Below are 26,045 nucleotides of genomic sequence, written 5' to 3' on the forward strand. Positions count from 1 at the left end.
CATTGGTTCCTCCTTCCCTTGACGAGCCGAGTGGAATGTATGTCGTTCATAGTCGACGTTCTTTTTGTGAAGAAATCTTTTATTTAGTGCGTCTCGCACTTTGTCATAGGTGTCCGCTTCCGTGGCAGGAAGGTCTTTGATTATTTTGACTATCTCCCGCCCCGCCAAGTTGCGCAGGGCAATCAACTTCTTTTTGTCCACGATCACTTCTGATCCTTCGATGTAATCTTCAAATTCTTCTAACCATTCTTGCCATTTAGGACCCATGGTTCCCCCAGTGGTCACTTGGAGAGGTTCGGGTGCTCGCAGGTGCGACCCACCTGGAGCCTTAGGCCTAACATCGCCCACTGGCTGCTGATTGCCATCATCATTGGACATCTTTGCAGTGCTTGTTTGTGTCTTTGTCACACTCGCTTGGTTTCACTAGTGCTTGTTTACTTTCTGTTGCCAATGCTTGTTTATTTTCTGACGTCACTGCTTGTTTCTTTGTCAATGCTTGTTTATTTTCTGACGCCAATGCTTGTTCCTTTGCTAATGCTTGTTTATTTTCTGTTGCCAGTGCTTGTTTCTTGGCCAATGCTTGTTTATTTTCTGACGCCAATGCTTGTTTCTTTGCCAATGCCTGTTTATTTTCTGACGCCAATGCGTGTTTCCTCGCCAATGCTTGTTTATTTCTGCTGCCAATGCTTGTTTCTTGCTTAATGCCTGACTTCAAAATGGCCGCTCTATGATGATCAAGGGGTCTGTCCTGACAACCACCTGACTTCAAGATGGCCGCCGTCACTGCAATCACACACGAGGCTTTCTCTCTCTCTCTGCTCATTCGTTTTCCACTTGCTCTGGACTCACCGGCAGACAGCTTCAGGCCACAACGCTGGCCAGGATACCTTCTCTTGGTCACTGCTGGCACCAGGTGAGGTTGGGGTGGGCTCCCAGCCCGCTTTCTCGGTTCCCGCTCGTTTGCGCCGACAGTGCGCCAAACCTCACGCATCGGGCGTGAGGTTTTCAACCTCCGACGAGCGCTCGGGCTCTGATTTTGGCGCGTTCAGCGGCGCTTGCTGGCAGTCCGTTACGGACGATGTCCGCTGCTCTGGGGGCACTTCTTCTTTACTTTTGGGCACAATGCAGGGTCGGAGTGGGTTCCCGATCTTTGTACATGGGCCACTCACCCCAGGCACACGCTTCCCGCGTGAGACGCGTTTTACCGCGATTAGTGTTTTTGGTTGTCAAGCGATTCGGCGCTCGCTTCTGCAGTCTCTCTCGGCTCCCTCGCAGCCTCTGGAGGGGTAAATTCAACAGCTGCTGGCCTCGTCCTTCTGGCGGCAGCGTGGCTCTACTCGGCAGCGTTTTCTGTTCGCTGCTTGGGACAGGGTGTTTCTTCAGGGTGTCGCAGGTAGTGGGTTTAGTATCCCACCCTCGTCGCCAGTTGTAGCATCTTGCTACAAAGAAATACAGACTCTGATCACTGTCTTACTGGAGCTTTATTATGCACGTCTGTTACTTTCCCTGTCCCTACTCTAACTGCCCTCCTCTCACTCCGGCTCCTCCTCTTCCTGTCCTCCCCTAGCTCCACCCACAACCACTAGACTGCTAACATTACAACAGGTATCTATCGTGTGGTCGGTTCCATTTCGTCTACAAGATGTCCGTGGTTGTGGAATTGGACTTGGATTTGGAGGACTGAGGACGTCCAGGGTAGATTATGTCTCCTGTCACAAGTCGGGGTATTAGTGTAGCGGGCCCTATTTTTGGGTCAGACCTCGTGACACCTTAGAGAAGCATTGATGCAAATTTAGTGACTGTAGGCAGTAATTACAATTTTAAAATGATTTGCAGAATTCTTTTTTGAATCGCAAAAGGTGTTTAGTACATTGAAAAATAAACACACTTTGGAGGATATAAACTGTGCGATTTTGCGAATTGTGTTATGTGTGCCTACAAAAGTGTTTCATACTTAAGGCCCTGTCTCACCCAGTCCTGCATTTCTCCAGCATCTCACCCATTGATGAGAAGCACACAAATCCTCCATCAAATGGTAGATCTGTAAATTTCGGTATGGAGAAGATATATAAACCCAAGCATGGCCATGCGTACAAACTGATGTCCTACAGGAGCCTCAAGGGCTGTCTCTTTGTCTTCTGCAACTAAATAAGGAACTACTCAATTGCATCTTGATCCTGTTTGTCTAAAGGGGACTCAAATGATGAGCCTCGACCCATTCCCTTCTGAAGAGCAGCAGCGACAGTTGCAGAATAAGGAGGAAGACTCGCTTAACCACAAACAGTTCTTTTTTTACTTTTGGTGGACTTTGCATCCAAGGATTTTGAAGAGGAGGTGTCAGAATGTGACCTGGACAACACAGAGTCTCCATGCTCTGAAGAGGCTGGGTAGAGGCATGAGATGTCAATGTCGAAACTAATATTTATGATTATGTAATAGGTTTCACCTTCTACAACTCCCTTCTCAAAACCCAGGCAAAGCCATTTGTCTTGGATTTTGGAGATGTTAGTTAAGTATGTAAACTAATATACTTCTTAATTTATGATCCCTTGTACTCGTTCTTCTCTTCTCCAAGCCTGCCTGATGCTAATGTATTCTAAATGATCCTATTTGTGCCTTGGCTGCCCATAAAATGGCATTGATTACCAGTATGATGGCCCAGCATGATGCCATGTGTAAGCACCATTGTGTCAGGGCATGCATTTTACCAGGCATCACCACCACTGTGCCATCGCCTGGATGTTGCCAGGGAACACCTCAGTGTGCCGGGGCCTGCAGATTGCCAGGAATTAGCACTATTGTGTCAAGTCCAGCATCTAACGAGTGGAAGCAAACACTTGCTCCTCACGCACACGCAAGACGCCCTCACAAACATGCGCTAACGCACATACACAGTTACAAACACAGTTATGCACACATGCACCTGCACACAGATAGACATACCTGCGCACACAGACACTCTCTGACACACAGACATATGCCCCCCACACACACACACGCACTCAACTCACAAACATAGCGCAACACCATTTTTGACTTACCTGCTCCAACTGCTTATCTTTTTTTCTCCTCTCGCTCACTTACGCTTCCTGGGTTAGAGGGAGGAGGGGAAGTGACTTGGGCAGCTTGGGAGTGTGAGGAATTTAGGGTGAAGTGGGTATGAATGCCTAGCAGGGCCAGAGGCCGGTAGCGCTGCAGACCAACAACAAATGAAGCAAGGGGAAGAGCAGAGGGGAATAAAGCAGGCCTGAGTGCTCAGCGGGAGTGCAGAGGAGAGTTGTGCAATCAGGTGAAAGAGAGGAGTGACCAAAATGAGTGACTGGGGAGGGGGCTTGTGGAGATGTGAACTAAACGAGGAGGTTGGTGAGGGGTTTCAGCAGCCATCAGATGTTTTGGGGCGGTGGGGAGTATGGAAGGCACTGGCAGAGGGATTTGTTCACTCCACCCATGCATATCCATGGGCAGGGAAAGACCATGCAGGCCTCCTTGCTATGTGAGTGGAAGGATACACTCTTTAGCTCACATAGCAACAGATTCAATACAACTGTGTTTTAAGGCATTAGCAAAGTAGGCAATTACCCATGGCCCCACCTTCCAAGGGCCCCCCTGGGAAAGTAAATGTTCATGTTCGTTCTCTCTCTCCCTCCCTCTCTCTCTCTCTCTCTCCCCCCTCTCTCTCTCCCTCCCTCCCTCCCTCTTTCTATATCTGTATCTAAACCTTTCTCATTCTATCTGCCTACTTCTATCCCTGCCCCTGCACAGTTTCATCTTAAGAATTTTTGGAGCCCCTGTTTTTGAGTGAATCCCATTTCTGAAAGCTTGTTTGGAATCAGGAAGGCTTCAATTACCCCAATTTAAGGAAATAACATTAGAAGTTGTCGCAAATAGGGGATGCCAAAATGTGCCTTGCCCAGGGCCTCAAAATCATTAAGGCAACACAGCTTGAACTGCTCCTAGCAAAGAGAGAGAAAAACCCAATTTTACTTTTATCAACAATAGGTTTCAGTTCAATTTTCTGGGTGCAGCGCCATTAAGGCAACACCCTAAAAGACCTGCAGAAATCATTTAGAAAAGAGGTAAACAATATGAAGATATAAATACATGAACATATTTTGTTGTTTGTAATGGCTTCTGCTCTGTATCAGCATTTGTAGTTTTAGATTCAGTATCATTATTTTTAACTTGGAGAAGAGTGCGGAGTGCGCCCGCTACCTCCGAAAGTGGATCACTTTCTACCTTCCATCAAGATCCCTTCGCTCGTCTTCTCAAGCCAGGGCAGTCACCCCTAAGATTCATCGAGCTCGCATCGGCGGCCGCGCCTTTAAAAATCTGGCGCCACAACTGTGGAACGATCTTCCTCTCGCGCTCAGGTCCTGTTCCAATCTCCTGACATTCAGGAAGGACTTGAAGACCTGGTTGTTTCAGCAATAAGTCTCTTCCATCCCTGCTTTGTTTCTCAGGACTTTTTCGGCCTGACTCTCCCTCTGTCCCCCTCCTGTCTTGTGAGGCTCCAACAGCGCCGGGACACTCCTTGGAGTAGCCGTGCGCTATAGAAGCACCCTTTTAACATAACATAACATTACATTATCATTAAGCAAAATGTTTGGGTCTAGAAAATGCTTGCATACCTGCATCTGTAAAGTATTTGGCTAATTTAGCTCCATAAAATATCTCAGACATTTACAACAGGGAAGCTACAAACTCCCTTGCAGTAGAAGCAGTGGCAACCAAGAAAAGGGGGTATCAATAGTGTTTTGATGTACAGTATCATCTACACATCTACACTACTGTATGTTGGTTAAAAACCTTCAGATGGATCCTGATTTTAATTTGGCAAAAGTGGAAGACATGATTTGTTTGGGAAAAGTGGGATATAAATGAAGGGAGCCCCTGTCATCTGGAGAGAGCTACTGTAGAGGTGATCTGACAGTGAAAAATCTGGGCTCCCAATACTGCTCATTGTAGGAGATATTTGTTGCCTCACCACTTTTTGGCACTGACGTCTTACCTGCATTGAGTTTTCAGATGTCTAAACTGCTTCATTTGCAATTGGCCTCAATCCCTTTACTGAATGTTTTCTCACTTTCACTATCCTCTTCCCTCTCCTTCTACTTCACTTACTTCTTTAAATGTAGAAAATCAGAAGAAATCCCAGGCAGTCTCTACAACATGGGTACTCACAAACTTTCTCCCTGGGGTCAAATTTACAGTGTGGTTTGTGGCTGAGGGCCGCACTGGTGGGGGCGGTGTCAGTGGGGAAGGAGGGCGGGGCTAGAACAAAAAAAACTGTGACCATGAGGTTGAACAAAGGCCCCTGCAATGGACGCCTTCGTCCACTGAGCCACCAGACCCGGCATACACATATCTTTCTCTCTCTCTCTGTCGCCCTCTCTCTCTGTCTCTGTCTCTCTCTCTCCCCCTCTGTCTCCCTCCCTCTATCTCCCTCTGTCTCCCTCCTTCTGACTCCCACCCTCTGTCTCCCTCCCTCTGTCCCCCTCTCTCTCCCTGTCTCCCTCTCTCTCCCTCCCTCTCTCTCTCTCTCTCTCCCCCCTCTCTCTCTCCCTCCCTCCCTCCCTCTTTCTATATCTGTATCTAAACCTTTCTCATTCTATCTGCCTACTTCTACCCCTGCCCCTGCACAGTTTCATCTTAAGAATTTTTGGAGCCCCTGTTTTTGAGTGAATCCCATTTCTGAAAGCTTGTTTGGAATCAGGAAGGCTTCAATTACCCCAATTTAAGGAAATAACATTAGAAGTTGTCGCAAATAGGGGATGCCAAAATGTGCCTTGCCCAGGGCCTCAAAATCATTAAGGCAACACAGCTTGAACTGCTCCTAGCAAAGAGAGAGAAAAACCCAATTTTACTTTTATCAACAATAGGTTTCAGTTCAATTTTCTGGGTGCAGCGCCATTAAGGCAACACCCTAAAAGACCTGCAGAAATCATTTAGAAAAGAGGTAAACAATATGAAGATATAAATACATGAACATATTTTGTTGTTTGTAATGGCTTCTGCTCTGTATCAGCATTTGTAGTTTTAGATTCAGTATCATTATTTTTAACTTGGAGAAGAGTGCGGAGTGCGCCCGCTACCTCCGAAAGTGGATCACTTTCTACCTTCCATCAAGATCCCTTCGCTCGTCTTCTCAAGCCAGGGCAGTCACCCCTAAGATTCATCGAGCTCGCATCGGCGGCCGCGCCTTTAAAAATCTGGCGCCACAACTGTGGAACGATCTTCCTCTCGCGCTCAGGTCCTGTTCCAATCTCCTGACATTCAGGAAGGACTTGAAGACCTGGTTGTTTCAGCAATAAGTCTCTTCCATCCCTGCTTTGTTTCTCAGGACTTTTTCGGCCTGACTCTCCCTCTGTCCCCCTCCTGTCTTGTGAGGCTCCAACAGCGCCGGGACACTCCTTGGAGTAGCCGTGCGCTATAGAAGCACCCTTTTAACATAACATAACATAACATTATCATTAAGCAAAATGTTTGGGTCTAGAAAATGCTTGCATACCTGCATCTGTAAAGTATTTGGCTAATTTAGCTCCATAAAATATCTCAGACATTTACAACAGGGAAGCTACAAACTCCCTTGCAGTAGAAGCCGTGGCAACCAAGAAAAGGGGGTATCAATAGTGTTTTGATGTACAGTATCATCTACACATCTACACTACTGTATGTTGGTTAAAAACCTTCAGATGGATCCTGATTTTAATTTGGCAAAAGTGGAAGACATGATTTGTTTGGGAAAAGTGGGATATAAATGAAGGGAGCCCCTGTCATCTGGAGAGAGCTACTGTAGAGGTGATCTGACAGTGAAAAATCTGGGCTCCCAATACTGCTCATTGTAGGAGATATTTGTTGCCTCACCACTTTTTGGCACTGACGTCTTACCTGCATTGAGTTTTCAGATGTCTAAACTGCTTCATTTGCAATTGGCCTCAATCCCTTTACTGAATGTTTTCTCACTTTCACTATCCTCTTCCCTCTCCTTCTACTTCACTTACTTCTTTAAATGTAGAAAATCAGAAGAAATCCCAGGCAGTCTCTACAACATGGGTACTCACAAACTTTCTCCCTGTGGTCAAATTTACAGTGTGGTTTGTGGCTGAGGGCCGCACTGGTGGGGGCGGTGTCAGTGGGGAAGGAGGGCGGGGCTAGAACAAAAAAAACTGTGACCATGAGGTTGAACAAAGGCCCCTGCAATGGACGCCTTCGTCCACTGAGCCACCAGACCCGGCATACACATATCTTTCTCTCTCTCTCTGTCGCCCTCTCTCTCTGTCTCTCTCTCTCCCCCTCTGTCTCCCTCCCTCTATCTCCCTCCTTCTGACTCCCACCCTCTGTCTCCCTCCCTCTGTCCCCCTCTCTCTCCCTGTCTCCCTCTCTCTCTGTCTCCCTCTGTCTCCCTCCCTCTGTCACCCTCCCTCTGTCTGTCTCCCTGTGTCTGTCTCCCCCTCCCTCCCTCTGTCTCCCCCTGACTCCCTCCCTCTAGCTCCCTTTGCCTCCCTCTGTCTCCCTCCCTCTGTCTCCCTCTCTCTCTGTCTCCCTCTTTCTGTCTCTTTCTGTCTCCCTCTCTCTGTCTCCCTCCCTCTCCCTCTCTCTGTCACCCTCTGTCTCCCTCTCTCTGTCACCCTCTGTCTCCCTCTCCTTCCCCCTCTCTCTCTCTGTCTCTGTTTCCCTCCGTCTCCCTCTCCGTCTCCCTCTCTGTCTCTCTGCCTCTCTGTCTCTGTCTGTCTTAGTCTCTGCTTCTATCTGTCTGTCCCTGTTCCTGTCTCTGTCTGTCCCTGTCTCCCTCCATCTGTCTCCCTCTCCGTCTCTCTGTCTCTGTCTGTCTCTGCCTCTGTCCGCCCCTGTCCCTGTCTCTGCCTCTATATGTCTCTGTCTGTCTCTGTCTCTATCTCTGTCTGTTTCTGTCTCCCTCCCTCTCCTCTCTCTCTCTTTCTCTGTCTCCCTCCCTCTCTCTATCTCTCCCTCTCTCTCCCTCTCTCTCTCTCTGTCTCCCTCTGTCTCACTCACTCTGTCTGTCTCCCTCTCTCTCTCTACCTCCATCTCTCTGTCTCCCTTCCTCTCTCTCCCTCTGTCTGTCTCCCCCTATCTGTCTCCCTCCCTCTGTCGCCCTCCTCCCTCTGTCTGCCTCCCTCTGTGTGTCACCCTCTGTCTCCCTCCCTCTCTGTCTCTCTCTCTCTGTCTCTCTCTCTCTCTCTCCCTCTCTCTTTGTCCCCCTCCCTCTGTCTCCCTCCATCTGTCTCCCTATGTCTGTCTCCCTCTCGCGGTCTCCTTCTCTCTATCTCCCTCTCCCTCCCTCTGTCTCCCTCTCCCTCCCTCTGTCTCCCCCTGCCTCCCTCTGTCTCCCTCCCTCTCTCTCTCTGTCTCCCTCTCTCTGTTTCCCCTCTCTCTCTCTGTCTCCCTCTCTCTATTTCCCTCTCTCTGTCTCCCTCTGTTTCCCTCTCTGTCTCCCTTCCTTTCCCTCCCTCTGTCTGCCTCTGTCTGTGTCCCTCCCTCTGTCTCCCTCCCCCTGTCTCCCTCTATCTGTCTCCCTCACTCTGTCTGTCTCCCTCTGTCGCCCTCTCCCTCTGTCTTTGTCCCTCTGTGTGTCGCCCTCTGTCTCCCTCTGGCTCCGTCCCTCTGGCTCCGTCCCTCTGGCTCCCTCTCTCTCCCTCTGTCTCCCTCTGTCACCCTCTCTCTCTGTCTCCCTCTGTCTGTTTCTGTTTCCCTCCCTCTGTCTTTCTCTGTCTCCCTCCCTCTGTCTCCCTCCCTATGTCTTCCTCCCTCTATCTCCCTCTGTCTGTCACCCTCTGTCACCTCACCCCAGCGTCCCGGGCACACACACAGAGTACTTCACAGGTCTTTAAAAGACCATTTGCTTGTTAATGAGGCTTTGTTGTGAATCGCCCAGCCCCCATAGAGCAGAGTGTCTCGGACCCGGCCCCCAGAGAGCAGATTGTCTCGGAGTCCGCGCTGCTGAGGCGGTGTTTGCTGAAAATCTTTAAAAACACAGGTACAATGTCTGCAAGATCAGCGGGCCGCCAAGGAAGGTTTGCCGGTACGCTGGCGGCCTGCGGGCCGTACTATGAGTACCCATGCTCTAGAAACAAAGGAGGTGTCAAGTTTGATCTCAAGACTTTCCTTTCTACCCATTTAAGGAGTGTGTTTTAACAACTGAAGGGTAGGATGGGGGGGGGGGGGCTTTCAGGCTCTTTGGTACCAGGCCCTGGGTCCAGGTACCCTAGTACTGATGAACTGGGACCTGGGAAAGGGAGACAGGCTCAACCTCCAAAGAGCGGGACTTAACTAAGGCCTAGTAGGGTATTCAGCAGGCACATGCTCCTTGGGGTTCCACAGCAGGAGCATCCTTATGTGATAGAGTACAAATCTATTCAGGAATGAACAGGTCATTCAGTGCCTCAAGTATGAACACTTTGCAGCTTGGTTCCGACATATACTCAGAAAGGAGGGTACCAGGAGCTTTCCCCTCCTGAGTGGGTGGCAGAAGCATCTGGAACAGAGGTAGCTACCCTATTACTGGTAACGATAAGTGCTGCCAATTCTGATACAATCCCTAGACCCAAATACCCTTTAATTAAATAAGTGTGACATTTTCCATCCACCTTAAAAGCCCATGATCACCTTTGATACCGAGCTCTTCAGGGTCATCAAGAATAAATGCTTTCACATGGATACATTTAATTCAGAAAAAAAGACAGCTCACAAGATTAAGGTTTACCCGTCACACGACTTTGGTCTTGTGAAGGTCAGCTGCTGAGAACTGTTTGTTGCATGCCATGCAACCGCCTGAAGCATGCTGTAAAGAGAGAGAGTGGCATTGGGAATCAATATTTTCCATATCCAAATAAGCCCCCAAAAAAGTAGCGTGATGCGTTCTTTCTAGTAAGCAGCGGGGGGAGAAGACGAGCCATTTCCTGAATAGGGAAACAAGGGAGTAGCCAATCCCTCAATCCTGCCTATTTGGCATAAATAAAAGGAATTAGGTGAAGCAGTGAATGATGCATTTATGGAGCTTATGCATGTGGAAGGAGGCTTGAGGAAAGATGTCCCAAAGTTCTTAAAGCAGCACTGCTCTTTTTTGAGACACTTAAGGAAGACAGAGTAATATTTTCCTTTAAAACTCCATATTTCTGCAGAGATATGATTCCATGATGGAGGTCATCTTCTTTGTGACATCTCTCAGATCAGGCCCAAAGCAAAAACGTAATTGTGCGAGGGTTCAACAATGGCAGTTCAACACAACTTACATATCAATTTTATAATAGCTCAGGTTGTGCTAGACTAGACATCGACATTTCAGTTTTTAAACAGAATTTCTGTGGATTCAGTGACCAAATGCGTGATAGAGTTAGAAGAGGATTGTACAGTCCTTTAAAAAACTTGGTCTAACAAAGGAACTGGTGAGCTATATTCAGAAGGAATATTGTATCAAGTTGCTTAAATATTGTTCACATGAGTCTTTATTTAATTTTGTTGGTCAAGAGAACATGTGTGTCTTTAAGGAGGAGGAGTGGGCTATAGGTCAATTTAAGTGAGTATTATTTGATATAAATAACAATGTTCGTTTTATTTCTTGTTTTGGCTTTTCATTTAGGACACTCCGGCCCTAGACATGGCAAAAGAACCAGTAGAAGAAGAGAAGAAAACTGAATCTTGCCTCAGCATCCCTGCCTTTTTCCGTAGATTTGGAAGAAGAAGAAGAAGGAACAGCAATGTAGAACATCTCTTAGAGGAGGGACAAGAAATGGACTGCAAGCCTGTCAGGCAAAAGGAACCAAGTCCATAGTGCTTTCAATGAAAACAAATGATCACCTCCAATTTTTATATCTCATTTTTAATTGTCAACAAACGCAATGTAAAATTGAAAATATTCCTTCAGCATATTTGGTGATTTATACTACAAATACCCTCTGTTTCATAAAGGAAGTCAATGAATAGAGGAAGAAATGTTTAATGCAGACTTGGATGAGCCAATGGGCTTCTTATGTAAGCAACTCCAAAAACACAAAATGTGAACCTTTCCTGTCTGTAATCATGCCCTGCTCAGCAGTGGCTGTATTTTAAAAAAATAAGAATATATTCCATTTTGGAAACTAAAATTCCCTCAACCGAGTAAGCATATTTGTGTCTCAGAAGGTTTTCTGCATGGTATCTGAGTGAAAATCTCCAACTCTTCTATTGTGTCTGTGAGGAGATCTCTTCCAAAGTGGAGGCGTTCTCCATACTCCTACGGAAATGTTTTTGTAGAACATGTGAATGGGACCATGGAGAGTAGCTATAACATGGGGAATATTTGCACATCAACAGGAGGAGTTTAAGACAATTTAAGTGGGGTTTAGGGAGGGGAAGGAAGATGTTAGGGAGCGGCATGTTAATGTACCACTCACAAAAGAGTGAGACCATTGTTATTCACAAACTGAATCTAAAGTTACTGCAACCCTAAAGGTATCAAAACAGTATTAAATGTACTCCAGCCCAACTTTGAGGTGAGTATAGCACCAAACATGGTCACTCTCAGGTACTGCATATACTTCCTTAGAAAATTCAGGAGGCAGTGACTTAATCTAACCTAACGCAGCTCTAATTTAGGAAAGAGTTGAAGACACACTTTTTTAAAGAACACCTCATCACAATGCAGTAACAGTCCAATGAGCACATTCTTCTCCTATCATTTGTTGATTGTATGCTTATCTTTGACCCTGTACAGTACTTCGTTGTCTTTCTGGCTAGATTCATGCTATACAAATACCATATATATATGAAAACACCAGAATTCCCACTGCTTGCTTCACACTGGAAACAACGATAGGACACGGACTCCAATTAGGTGCCTGATTTCTTTTATTCAAAAGATCAGACGCTTCGGCATGGTGGCATGATGCGTTTCGCCTTACTATACGGCTTGATCACATGATGAGACATCCGTCTCCCACAGTATTTAAACACATTATTGCACCACTCATTGCGTCACGTGATTCAGTGAAGATAGAAGAAATACTTTGAAGTATTAAACCACTTCGAGTTCCAAAAGACATCATATTATTCTTTTTTTGAAAACCACAATAAAAATGTATTATGTTTTCAAATGACTGGATACATAAGGGTTTGTTGTAAACACTTGGATAATATTGGTTCAAATACCGAAGTAAATCAAAAATTTTGGATAGGCATATACTTTCAAACAAACAATCAGTTTCGTAAAAATACATGATTATGGATATAGAGTATACATGTCTGATCTATAAATCACCTAAAACTTCAGTAATTGATAGCAGTTTCCTTTATATCTTGCTCTCACCCTTTAGTTTGTTGCAACCATCGTTATTTGGTTGGCCATTTGTCTATGTGTGTACTCCATATGGGGGTATACCTCAAAGTACTTCTGAAAGGAGTAATTAACGTGAATAAAGTATATAATATTTATATATATGTATATATATATATATATAAAGGCCTGAAAGTAAGTACAAAATAGCTCAGAATAATATAAAGCATTGTTAATGCCATCACTGATACACCTTCCTTAGATGTAGCAAGTCTGTGTTATGTGCAACATTGACCCTATACCATACACTTCACGGGTAGCCTAAGTTCACAATAACGATCAACCAGGTAAATATGGGAAACTCTCATTGAACATGGTGTTCAGAAAAGTGGGTACTGTAAACAGTATTTACTCTATGGAGAGAGTGTACTCTGTACCACACTGTTTGCAGACAGTGAAACTCTCATGAGAAATACACTACACAGTATTAGAAAGTATCTACTAAGAACAGTCCACATTCTATGCAACACTTGTCGAAAAAGACACTATTCGCTTAATACAAGCAAGGTCTGACGATGCTAAAGATCGTACTACCTGCAGCCTTCATACATTAGTAAACAAAATTACAGATTTCCCATCTTTGGAAGCAAAAGAAGCCCATGTACATAGTGTACACAGTCTTCTATGTTATGTAGAAAATTGTCATGCTGAAAGGATTCAGTCTAATACCTAAGGCTACTTACAAGTCTTAGTATTTACTGCGTAGAATCTTTGCCCTGTTGGAACTGCACACAAGGTTACTCTTCAATACAAAGATTTATCCCATGTTTGATACCTCTACACACCTGTGATGCATTAGAAGCACATGCATTTTGTAAACACTTACACCCATTAGCTGGACACTGGCTAAACAAAAATAGATAGAAAAATAGAAAAATATTATGGTAGTTACCCGCTACTGTATAAACTATACAACAAATTAATTGGATGATGTCATCTGTGATGTCATTATACAAGTCATAGAACATGTTACGAGTGATGTAATATGTGTTGATCATAAGCAGTGAATGGCAGGGACGCAAGTTATAGTCAGCTCTGCTAACTATAACCAGTGACTTTCTGTGGATCTTTGAGTTAAAAACGTTAATGTTGTCACTCACCTATTCACCTATTTATCACTTTACTTTAACCTTTGTTTTTTCCAGTGAATTTCCAAGTTGTTTTCAGTTCAGTTAAATTTCAAGTTTTTTAAAACTTGAAGTAATATTTTATTGCCATATGTAATGCCAACCCCATGCGCCCACGGGCTTTGGCAGCCAACCCCATGCTATGCATGGGCTTTCATTGCATGGGGTTGGCCGCAGGGCCTGTCTTATAGCTGGGCCCTGCTTGCAACTCCCTGAAGGCAGCCAATCCCATACTGTGCACAACCTTTGTATGTGCCCAGATGGGGTTTGCCCTTAGTGCTTGCCCTTCATCAGGCTGTCAACCCCACACTGCACACAGCCTTTGGTGCCTGCAGCCTAAGGTTGTCCTTCGGACCCATGGAGCACCGTTCCTGTGGTTAAAACATAAATATTAAGGGGAGGAGGTGTGCAGCGCCCTCCCACACCCTTAATTAGCCCCAGAGACCTTCTCTCCTGAGGCCAATTCCAATCAAAATTGGAGGGGGGGCCGAGTGAACCCACTTCTCACGCCTTAAAAGGCCATGAGTACCCTATCATCTGAGTCCAAATACAGTTAAACAGGGAAGAAGGGCATGCAGCCTCTCCCAAAGCCTTAATTGTGAACAGGGACCACATCCCCCGGGATCAAATGCAATAAAAACAGGGTGTGGGGGGGACCAAGCAGCTTCCATCCCAAGCCTTTTGAATCCAGGAGACCTTCTCCCCAGGGCCAACATCTAAGGGGAGGGAGGACTTGCAGTCCCCTTCCATGAACCTTATTAGGCCCCGGGGAGCCCATCCTGAGGCCTTTATTTTTTAAAGGGACCGGGGCTGCATGGCCTCCCTCCCAGAGCCTTACCAGGACTTGGGGACCCCAACCCCGGGGCCAATCCAATTAAAAAGGAGATGGAACCTTAATAAGCCCCAGGGAACACATCTACAGTGGCCAAGTGCAATAAAAACAAGCATTGGCATAGCCAATAGGTCTCGCTTTTGAGACCTTATAAGTGTTTACACATGCAACACTTGATGTTGCAAGGATATTGTGCTGGATAACTAAACACTTATAATGTCCTAAAGGCGAGACCTATCGGCTATGCATTTGGGGGCCTTATAAGTGTTTAGGTAGAGCTATTGACTTTGCCAATGTTTCTAAGCTGTGCAGTAGAGAAGTGTGGCTGCTGTGCAGCATGCTGAGAAGTTGTAATTAAAAAGTGTAAGAAGCACTGAGTGATGCTGTTGGGTCGTTGAGTGCTGCTGTGCCAGCCCTGAGGTATGCTGTGGTGGCATTGATGTTGTGCTGGCCTTGAGTGATGCTGTGGTGGTCCTGTGTGATGCTATGGTGGTGCTGACTGATGCCGATTGATGCTGTGGCACGGCAGAGTGATGCTGTGGTAGCATATAGTGATGCTGTGGTGGTACTGAGTGATGCTGTGGTGCTCCTGAGTGATGCTGTGGTGGTGCTTCCTGATGCTGTGTTGGCGTTGAGTGATGCTGTGCTGGCCTTGAGTGATGCTGTGGTGGTCCTGAGTGATGAAGTGGTGGCGCTTCCTGATGCTGTGGTGATGCCGATTGATGCTGTGGATCTGCATAGTGATGCTGGGGTAGCATTTAGTGATGGTGTGGTGCTATTGAGTGATGCTGTAGTGTTCTTGAGTGATGCTGTGGTGGTGCTGAGTGATGCTGTGGTGAAGCTGAGGGATGCTGTGGTGGCCCTGAGTGATGCTGTGGTGGTGCTAAGTGATGATGTGGTGGTGCTGACTGAAGCTGTGGTGGTGCTGAGTGATGCTGTGGTGGCCCTGAGTGATGCTATGGTGGTGCTGAGTGAAGCTTTGGTGTTGCTGACTGATGCTGTGGTGGCATTGAGTGATCTTGTGCTGGCCCTGAGTGAAGCTTTGGTGGTGCTGACTGATGCTGTGGTGGCGTTGAGTGATCCTGTGCTGGCCCTGAGTCATGCTTTCGTGGTCGTGAGTGATGCTGGGTTGGTGCTGACTGATGCTGTATTGATGCTGATTGATGCTTTGGTGCTTTAGTGTGATGCTGTGGTGGTACTGAGTGTTGCTGTGGTGTTCCTGAGTGATGCTGTGGTGGGTCGGAGTGATGTTGTGATGAAGGGGAGTGATGCTGTGGTGTCCCTGAGTGATGCTGTGGTGGTGCAAAGTAATGATGTGGTGGTGCTGACTGATGCTGTTGTGGTGCTGAGGGATGTTGTGCTGGCCCTGAGTGATGCTGTGGTGGTGCTGAGTGATGCTTTGGTGGTGCTGACTGATGCTTTCGTGGCGCTGAGTGATATGACTGGGTCCCTGAGTGATGTTGTGGTGGTGCTGATTGATGCTGTGGTGCTTTAGTGTGATGCTGTGGTGGTACTGAGTGATGCTGTGGTGTTCCTGAGTGATGCTGTGGTGGTGCTGAGTGATGTTGTGGTGAAGGCGAGTGATGCTGTGGTGTTCCTGAGTGATGCTGTGGTGGTGTAAAGTAATGATGTGGTGGTGCTGACTGATACTGTGGTGGTGCTGAGGGATGTTCTGTTGGCCCTGAGTGACACTGTGGTGTTGCTGAGTGATGCTGTGGTGATGCTGAGTGTTGCTGTGGTGGTGCTGAGTGATGCTGTGATGAACCTGAGTGATGCTGTGGTAGTGCTGAGTGATGTTGTGGCGGAGGTGATTGATGCTGTGGTGGCACTGAGTAATATTGATGTGTCCCTGGGTGATGTTGTGGTAGTGCCGAGTGATGCTCTGGAGGTGCTGATTGATGCTGTGGTGAAGCTGTTGCTCTACAGAGTGATGCTGTGGTAGCATATAGTGAGGCTGTGGTAACATATAGTGATGCTGTGGTGGCACTGAGTGATGATGTGGTCTTCCTGAGTGATGCTGTGGTGGTGCTGAGTGATGCTGTGCTGGCCCTGAGTGATGCTGTGGTGGTCCTGAGTGATTCTGTGGTGGTGCTGCGTGATGCTCTGGTGATGCTGATTGATGCTGTGGCACTGCAGAGTGATGCTGTGGTAGCATTTAGTGATGGTGTGGTAGTATTGAGTGATGCTGTGGTGTTCTTTAATGATGCTGTGGTGGTACTGAGTGATGCGATGGTAGTGCTGAGTGATGCTGTGGTGAAGGTAAGTGATACTGTGGTGGCCCTGAGTGATGCTGTGGCGGTGCTGAGGATGATGTGGTGGTGCTGACTGATGCTGGCGTGGTGCTAAATGATGCTGTGGTGGCCCTGAGTGATGCTGTGGCACTGCAGAGTGATGCTGTGGTAGCATTTAGTGATGGTGTGGTGGTATTGAGTGATGCTGTGGTGTTCTTGAGTGATGCTGTGGTAGTGCTGAGTGATGCTGTGGTGAAGGTGAGGGATACTGTGGTGGCTCTGAGTGATGCTGTGGTGTCCCTGAGTGATGCTGTTGTGGTGCTGAATGAAGCTTTGGTGGTGCTGGCTGATGCTGTGGTGAAGTTGAGTGATCCGGTGCTGGTTCTGAGTGATGCTTTGGTGGCCCTGAGTGATGTTGTGGTGGTGCTGACTGATGCTGTGTTGATGCTGAGGCACTTTAGTGTGATGTTGTGATGGTACTGAGTGATGCTGTGGTGTTCCTGAGTGATGCTGTGGTGGTGCTGAGTGATGTTGTGGCCCGCATCAGTTATAGGTGGTTGTCCATGTGCCCACCCTGAGCACCTAGTGACCAACACGTTGGGGGCCGCAGCCCCAGTGCACCAGCCGGCTGCCCGCATGGTGCAGGAGCCATCATTGCTCCCATCTGGATGGAGCAGCTGTCTTTGCTTGCTCCCTCCAGATGGGAGCAATATGTTGTTCTATTTTCTTGCCTGCATCAGTGCGAGGGTCGTAACAGATCACATGTCTGCTCCCAGCTGGCGAGAGCATTTTTAAATCGCAAGCAGGCAAGCAACCACAAATAACTTACAAAAAGAACACCTCTCTTCAAGATCTCCTAGTCAGAAGCCATTTTCAGATAAAACCACAGACAAATTGGCTTATGGATCAACGTAAAGGATTTAAACCTTGCTCCTCCTGTAAAGCTTGCAAAATTGGTACCAGTAAAAAAAGCATTGAGGAACCCAATGGCAAGATAATGTACATTGACCAACAAATCACTTGCACATCTAAAAACGTGGTTTATGTAATCGAATGCAGATGCGGGATCAAATATATAGGCAGCACCACCTATATGTTAAAAAAGAGAATCCTGGAACACATCAGGGCAGTGAAAAACAAAAACATGCTATATGCCACGGCAAAACATATAAATGCATGCCAGGAAGGAGACTGGAGAACAATGTGATTCTATGGACTTAAAATGCTAACCAAAATAGAGAGAGGTGGGGATACAGTTCGGAAATTGCGACAAATTGAGTCCCGCCTGATCATCCGATTACGAACAAAAATACCGAGAGGTATGAACTTTGGGGAGGACCTCCACTTACATTTAGAGTGAATGTGACAGTACCAGTATGAATGTTCAAAATTGAGCAGGGTACTATACCCGAGAACGAAACTGACATTGATTGGGAACTATTCCATTTATGAACCTTAAAGAATTCAGTCTGCCCATGTGACTTAACATGTATTGCACTGCATTAATGTATTTACAAAATATGAGATCACACCAGTCTTTCTTTTATGGGTTGAAATTGTGTATATAACTGTTTCCGCACTACATATCCCATAATGCCTCCTAAAGGCTAAGATGGGCCAGTATAAAAAGGAAAAGAGTAGAAGGACTAACTGACCGTGAGCAAAGCCTTGTGTGGCTGAAACGCGTTGGTGGGGTGAAGCTCTGATTAAAAGGCTTCAAAAAACAATCTGGTTGTGCCGCTCCTTTTGTAACAAAAATATATATATATATATACATATATATATATATATACATATATATATATATATATATATATATATATATATATATATATATATATATATATATATATGTATATAAAGCGATTCAAAGGACTTCTGCCAGTTACGTCGTACGCCTGCAAGTTGCCGGTGCCAGCCGTGGCGGCAGAAGCTACATAAATCACAAAGACACAAAGAACCCAAATCCCAGTCGGGAAGGAGGCGGCACACCCGTTTCAGCGTTTCAGCCACGGAAATTTATTAAACAAAAGCAGCAAGTTTCAGCCGCACAGGCCTTTGTCGAAATTTCCTTGGTATATATATATATATATATATATATATATATATATATATATATATATATAGTAGCAAATGAGCCCTTGAGCTCTACACAGGTCACTCAAGCTTTCCCCACCATCCGGCTTTGTCACCTTGCTGAAACACGCATCAAGGCTTTCAATTCATCTGGCCATCTCCGACGCATTTTAAGGCTGTTCCGCCCCGTAGTCATGGAATGTGCACAGCGGGAATCAAAACACTCACACCTTGTTCCTTTCAACCCTTTTATTGACTGAAAGTTCGCTCATGATGGGCGTGGCTCTGTTCAGAACGCAGCGCTGCATGCTGGTAATTGCAGTTTATGCAAGCAGTGAGTCCATTTAAAACCTTGAGTAGGCTTGATCCCACTGTGGTTAGCACTATTAACTTCCTTAAGTAGGTATGAGTCGTCTTGTATGCGTGTGTTTTCTCCTTTGGGGAACGCGCATCCATGGACTGGAAAGGATTCCTGTCCGACGCCCTTTCAGTCTTCCAAAGCACTTCCAAGGAGGACGAAAGTGGTGCTCCTGTGTCACGGCCAAGGGAAGCCGTGTAGTTATGTGGAGTAGCAAATGAGCCCTTGAGCTCTACACAGGTCACTCACGCTTTCCCCACCATCCGGCTTTGTCACCTTGCTGAAACACGCATCAAGGCTTTCAATTCATCTGGCCATCTCTGACGCGTTTCAAGGCTGTTCCGCCCCGTAGTCATGGAATGTGCACAGCGGGAATCAAAACACTCACACCTTGTTCCTTTCAACCCTTTTATTGACTGAAAGTTGGCTCATGATGGGCGTGGCTCTGTTCAGCATGCATGCTGGTAATTGCAGTTTATGCAAGGAGTGAGTCCATTTAAAACCTTGAGTAGGCTTAATCCCACTGTGGTTAGCACTATTAACTTCCTCAAGTAGGTATGATTCGTCTTGTATGCGCGTATTTTCTCCTTTGTGGAACGCGCACCCATGGACTGGAAAGGTTTCCTGTCCGACGCCCTTTCAGTCTTCCAAAGCACTTCCAAGGAGGACGAAAGTGGTGCTCCTGTGTCACGGCCAAGGGAAGCCGTGCAGTTATGTGGAGTAGCAAAGGAGCCCTTGAGCTCTACACAGGTCACTCACGCTTTCCCCACCATCCGGCGTTATCACCTTGCTGAAACACGCATCAAGGCTTTCAATTCATCTGGCCATCTCCGACGCATTTCAAGGCTGTTCCGCCCCGTAGTCATGGAATGTGCACCGCGGGAAACAAAACACTCACACCTTGTTTCTTTCAACCCTTTTATTGACTGAAAGTTCGCTCATGATGGGCGTGGCTCTGTTCAGCACGCAGTGCTGCATGCTGGTAATTGCAGTTTATGCAAGCAGTGAGTCCATTTAAAACCTTGAGTAGGCTTGATCCCACTGTGGTTAGCACTATTAACTTCCTTAAGTAGGTATGATTCGTCTTGTATGCGTGTGTTTTCTCCTTTGGGGAACGCGCACCCATGGACTGGAAAGGTTTCCTGTCCGACGCCCTTTCAGTCTTCCAAAGCACTTCCAAGGAGGACGAAAGTGGTGCTCCTGTGTCACGGCCAAGGGAAGACGTGTAGTTATGTGGAGTAGCAAAGGAGCCCTTGAGCTCTACACAGGTCACTCACGCTTTCCCCACCATCCGGCTTTGTCACCTTGCTGAAACACGCATCAAGGCTTTCAATTTATCTGGCCATCTCTGACGCATTTCAAGGCTGTTCCGCCCCGTAGTCATGGAAAGTGCACAGCGAGAATCAAAACACTCACACCTTGTTCCATTCAACCCTTTTATTGACTGAAAGTTCGCTCATGATGGGCGTGGCTCTGTTCAGCACGCAGCACTGCATGCTGGTAATTGCAGTTTATGCAAGGAGTGAGTCCATTTAAAACCTTGAGTAGGCTTGATCCCACTGTGGTTAGCACTATTAACTTCCTTAAGTAGGTATGATTCGTCTTGTATGCGTGTGTTTTCTCCTTTGGGGAACGCGCACCCATGGACTGGAAAGGTTTCCTGTCCGACGCCCTTTCAGTCTTCCAAAGCACTTCCAAGGAGGACGAAAGTGGTGCTCCTGTGTCACGGCCAAGGGAAGCCGTGTAGTTATGTGGAGTAGCAAATGAGCCCTTGGGCTCTACACAGGTCACTCACGCTTTCCCCACCATCCGGCTTTGTCACCTTGCTGAAACACGCATCAAGGCTTTCAATTCATCGGGCCATCTCCGACGCGTTTCAAGGCTGTTCCGCCCCGTAGTCATGGAATGTGCACAGCGGGAATCAAAAAACTCACACCTTGTTCCTTTCAACCCTTTTATTGACTGAAAGTTCACTCATGATGGGCGTGGCTCTGTTCAGCACGCAGCGCTGCATGCTGGTAATTGCAGTTTATGCAAGGAGTGAGTCCATTTAAAACCTTGAGTAGGCTTGATCCCACTGTGGGTAGCACTATTAACTTCCTTAAGTAGGTATGATTCGTCTTGTATGCGTGTGTTTTCTCCTTTGGGGAACGCGCACCCATGGACTGGAAAGGTTTCCTGTCTGACGCCCTTTCAGTCTTCCAAAGCACTTCCAAGGAGGACGAAAGTGGTGCTCCTGTGTCACGGCCAAGGGAAGCCATGTAGTTATGTGGAGTAGCAAATGAGCCCTTGAGCTCTACACAGGTCACTCACGCTTTCCCCACCATCCGGCTTTGTCACCTTGCTGAAACACGCATCAAGGCTTTCAATTCATCGGGCCATCTCCGACTCGTTTCAAAGCTGTTTCGCCCCGTAGTCATGGAATGTGCACAGCGGGAATCAAAACACTCACACCTTGTTCCTTTCAATCCTTTTATTGACTGAAAGTTCGCTCATGATGGGCGTGGCTCTGTTCAGCACGCAGCGCTGCATGCTGGTAATTGCAGTTTATGCAAGGAGTGAGTCCATTTAAAACCTTGAGTAGGCTTGATCCCACTGTGGTTAGCACTATTAACTTCCTTAACATTTACATTTATTTATATTACATTTATATCGCGCATTATCACCGATTGGTATCTAAGCGCTTGTACTTGGGAAACTCATCATCACAGGAGGACAGGCAAAACAAATTATATTGAACCCCAGGCTTCTCGGAAAAGCACCGTTTTTAACATTCGCCTAAAAGGCAATAAATTTGGTTCCTTCCGTAGACCTGGAGGCAGCTTATTCCAAGCTGCCGGCAGGGTGGTTGAAAATGCGCGTCCACCAAGGGTGGTCAGACGATAACGCGGGCTTACCAAAAGAACGTCCTCAGACGAGCGCAAAGTTCTTCTAGGAATATACTGCACCAGTCTAGCTTTAATATAACTGGGGGCATTGCCAAAGACCGCCTTGTGTGCGATGCATAGACCTTTGATTAAAATCCTCTGCCTGATGGGCAGCCAATGTAATTGGTATAGCAGAGGAGAGGCATGCGTGCCCCTAGCTTTTCCGAATATCAGTCTAGCTGCATCATTCATCACAATTTGCAGTCGCGAGAGTAATTGCTGGGTAAGCCCAATATAAAGGGCATTCCCGTAATCCAAGCGCCCTAGAATCATTGCCGACACCACCGTCCTTAGAGTGGAAAAAGACAGCATTGGCGAGATTTTCCGAAGTTGCCTAAGGAGGCCAACGCATGTGCCTACCACCGACGACACTTGATCTTTCATAGATAGGTGACCATCAATGTGGATGCCCAAGCTTTTCACCACATTCGCTGGTATTGGGGCCATACCCAACTCCTGAGGCCAGAGAAGATCGTTCCACGGGTTGCCCGAGATGGTAATGGGCAACACTTCGGTCTACTCTGGATTGATCTTTAGGGAGTTGGAAGACATCCAGTTACTCGTGAACTTTAGGATGTTGTGTAACCTAGCTTGGGCTTCAGATGGATCCTCAATTTGTATGATAATCTGAGTGTCGTCGGCATAGTTGTAAATCTGGCACTGCATCTGGTTTAGAGCGGCAATCAGAGGCTGCAGGTATATATTAAAAAGGAGCAGCGAGAGGGCGGATCCCTGCGGTACCCCACAGGTTATTGCCGCTGATGTAGAGATCACATCTGACAGCTGGACCCTCTGCGATCTTCCCTGCAGGAATGAAGTCAGCCAGCCCAGTGCGGTCCCCCCGATGCCCAGATCTCTCAGGCGTTTCAGCAGTAGGTTGTGATTCACCGTGTCAAACGCAGCTGAGAGATCTAAAAGCACCAGGGCCCCGGGGATCTTTTTGTCGGCTCTACATCTTAATTCATCCAGAATGGATATCATCACCAGCTCCGTGCTATGATGTTTTCGAAAGCCTGCCTGATTCCGCTCTAACAAAGCGTTGGTTTCCAGATGTTTTGAGAGGTCTATTAAGACGTGCTGCTCTATCAATTTGGCCAGAAAAGGTAATTGAGAGATGGGCCTGTAATTTTTTAGATTTTTGACGTCGGCACCCGATTTCTTGAGAAGCGGTATCAGTCTAGCTTCTTTAAATGAGGTGGGAACCTGACCCATCTCTAAAGATCTATTGAAGAGGGTAAGTACATCCTCTTCCAGACCTGACATCGCTAGTTTGAAGACGTTAGGTGGACAGGGATCTGCCTGCGAGCCAGAATTTATTCTCTCTACTAAACTGGCCAGCATTTCCTTGGTAATCAAGGGAAATTTGTTTAAACACTGATGTACCTCAGGGGGCTCTGGCGTAATGAGTAATGGACAGTCCAAGATTGGTGTCCGAGATATTTCACACTGGATGTCTTCAATTTTTCTTGTGAAGAAATCCTGGAAATTCTGACAGTCTACCTGTGAGAACTCTGGTTTCTGCTCTTTAATGTTCCTCAATTCCTTGAGTACCTTAAAGATTTCTTTTTGCGGAACCCGGGCTGACGCTATTCTATTTTCAAAGAACTCTGCTTTACGAGCCAGTATAGCCCTTTTGTATTGTGCGAGTTCCTGCACATATATATTCCGGGCGTTATTGTTGTAATCCCTCCTCCAGGCTCTCTCCGCCTTACGAAGCGCCTGTTTCTTAGACCTTAAGGTTTCATCAAACCAGGGGGCCCCCCTCCCTCTTTCCACCCATTTCACCTTTTTTGCTGGAGCTACAACATCAATGACATTCTTCAGTTTGTCGAGTAGTTTTTGGCTGCCTACCTCAACACTCTCATTAGTTATATTTAATTCAACGGAGTTTAAGAGATGACCGGCCAACTCTTCCTTGTTAATGTCATTCCATCTTCTTACCATTTTCCACACTGTTCTCTGTCTGTTCCCACCCTGTTTAACCTTTCTCTGGCCTGTAATGAGATAGTGATCCGACCAAACGCATGGTGCCACATTAACCTTGTCAGGCAAGGAATCCGTGGTCCACACCAGATCTAGTGTATGGCCTTTGACATGAGTAGGGCCGGACACCATTTGACTCAAGCCCAGGGCCGTTAAGGCCTCTTCGAGGTGAAGTGCTTGCCCTACCTTTGGTGCGAGCTCCCAATGAAAATTAAAATCTCCCATTATCATCAAATTCTCATATCGAGACCTGAGGTCATGTACGACCTCCAGGAAGGGATCCAGAAAGGTTGGTTCAGCCCAGGGAGGACGATATATCAGTAGGATGACCCAACAAATAGGGCCCCTCTCAAATTTCACTCCTAGGGCCTCTGCTCCACCAAGATTTTCCGCGCAGATCTTTTCAGTCTTCCAGTCATTTTTATAGAAAAACGCTACCCCCCTCCTCTCTTTGTTCCCAAACGATTGAGACAGAGAGCCTTAAAATCCGGGGGGAGAGAGGCTACCAAGTCCGGTGTTGAGGACTCCTCCAGCCACGTTTCTGTGACCCCTAAAATATCAACACCGTCATCCTGTAATAGGGAAAAGAGTTCTAAATGGTGCCTCTGTACGGAGCGAGTATTCAGCAGACCGTACTTAATAGTGGTGTCAGCCGTCCGACTATATCTCCTTTCCTTCGGCTGTGCGACCCGATAAAGCCCCTCCTGTCGTAATATAGCTATACACTCCTGGGTGGGTTGTAAATCCGCTCTATTTAATTGTAATAAGGAAATTCTATCATACCTGGTAAAAAGGCCAGGGATTGTGGCCCCTGGTCCCAACTGGGCGCGGATGGGCGCAGATAGGCTCGCCTCTGGCGCGCCCATGGCGCGGCCGCTGCGCGTCACCGCTGCGCGTAGGCATGTGGCTGGTTAAAATAGACGTCGTACAATCGCCGCCTGACAGCTAGAACGCTGCCCTAAGATGGCGCCCAAAAGCACGTCCTCACTATCCCTAATATGGCGCTGATGTTTGTGGCCGTGGTGAGAGACCCGCTAAAAACAGCGGTGAGGGAACAATTTAAATGCAGGTGAGTGGGCATACACCTAAAAATTCTGTAGGGAAAGTAATCTCCCCTTTAATAAAAAATTGTAACTACAAAAATAAATGCTTTAAAAATAGACGCGCTGCCGGTGGTATTAAGCGCTAATGCCCTCTGAAAGTCCTCGGATTACAATACTTCTCTAAGTGGCCTTCTCCTGAGTAATTCCGTTCCGTTCTGTACGAGACCTGCCTGCAAATACGACCGTCTTAAATAGACGTCGTACAATCGCCGCCTGACAGCTAGAACGCTGCCCTAAGATGGCGCCCAAAAGCACGTCCTCACTATCCCTAATATGGCGCTGATGTTTGTGGCCGTGGTGAGAGACCCGCTAAAAACAGCGGTGAGGGAACAATTTAAATGCAGGTGAGTGGGCATACACCTAAAAATTCTGTAGGGAAAGTAATCTCCCCTTTAATAAAAAATTGTAACTACAAAAATAAATGCTTTAAAAATAGACGCGCTGCCGGTGGTATTAAGCGCTAATGCCCTCTGAAAGCCCTCGGATTACAATACTTCTCTAAGTGGCCTTCTCCTGAGTAATTCCGTTCCGTTCTGTACGAGACCTGCCTGCAAATACGACCGTCTTAAATAGACGTCGTACAATCGCCGCCTGACAGCTAGAACGCTGCCCTAAGATGGCGCCCAAAAGCACGTCCTCACTATCCCTAATATGGCGCTGATGTTTGTGGCCGTGGTGAGAGACCCGCTAAAAACAGCGGTGAGGGAACAATTTAAATGCAGGTGAGTGGGCATACACCTAAAAATTCTGTAGGGAAAGTAATCTCCCCTTTAATAAAAAATTGTAACTACAAAAATAAATGCTTTAAAAATAGACGCGCTGCCGGTGGTATTAAGCGCTAATGCCCTCTGAAAGCCCTTGGATTACAATACTTCTCTAAGTGGCCTTCTCCTGAGTAATTCCGTTCCGTTCTGTACGAGACCTGCCTGCAAATACGACCGTCTTAAATAGACGTCGTACAATCGCCGCCTGACAGCTAGAACGCTGCCCTAAGATGGCGCCCAAAAGCACGTCCTCACTATCCCTAATATGGCGCTGATGTTTGTGGCCGTGGTGAGAGACCCGCTAAAAACAGCGGTG

The sequence above is a fragment of the Lissotriton helveticus genome, chromosome 5_1, assembly GCF_964261635.1.
Source record: "Lissotriton helveticus chromosome 5_1, aLisHel1.1, whole genome shotgun sequence".
NCBI classification, from domain to species: Eukaryota; Metazoa; Chordata; class Amphibia; order Caudata; family Salamandridae; genus Lissotriton; species Lissotriton helveticus.